Here is a 453-nt window from a genome sequence, read left to right on the forward strand (position 1 = left end):
CTCCCCCTCCTCGGGAGCCCCCGGCGCACCAGCCCCTCTCCTCTCCTCCCCTCCCCTCCCCGCCCCCCGGGGCCGCTGCAAAGCCGCACCGCGGAGGCAAACAAATGTCTCCGTCAGGTTTTATTTGCGGTGAGAGCCAATTACGGCTCAGGTGTGGGGGCGGGGGGAGGCTGAGGGAAGGGGGAACGTATGGGCTCATCGCGAACACGGCTGTTAACATCGCTTCCCGCCCGCTGAGCCCGGCGCTCGGGCAGGTCGGGGACTGCCCGGCCCGGCAGGGCTGGCGGCGGAGGGGCACTCACCCCGGCTGGCGGGTACCTCCGCTGCCCGGCCATCAAAGTTTGCAGCCTCCGTGCGTGCCTGCCCGCGGACGGCCCGGGGAGAGGGCACAGCGAGGAGCGCCCTGCCCCGGCGGCAGCAAGTGGCTGCGCTCCCGGGCGCGGCGGGGGGGGC

At 73.5% G+C, this 453-nt stretch overlaps 1 protein-coding gene across 2 annotated transcripts in view; it reads right to left on the minus strand.

The window, feature by feature from the left end:
- The window catches only part of GRM8 (glutamate metabotropic receptor 8), a 716,946-nt gene extending 716,572 nt beyond the window's left edge, over nucleotides 1-374 (minus strand). The window contains exon 1 of one of the 2 annotated variants that reach the window (XM_019509286.1): nucleotides 303-374. The gene's annotated coding sequence lies outside the window, so the exon portion shown is untranslated. The remainder of the gene's footprint in view (nucleotides 1-302) is intronic. The other variant, XM_019509288.1, reaches the window with a different exon arrangement.
- Nucleotides 375-453: the final 79 nt, after the last annotated feature.

This window comes from Gavialis gangeticus, unplaced genomic scaffold (assembly GCF_001723915.1).
Source record: "Gavialis gangeticus isolate Ggan-Ray unplaced genomic scaffold, GavGan_comp1, whole genome shotgun sequence".
Classification (NCBI taxonomy): Eukaryota; Metazoa; Chordata; order Crocodylia; family Gavialidae; genus Gavialis; species Gavialis gangeticus.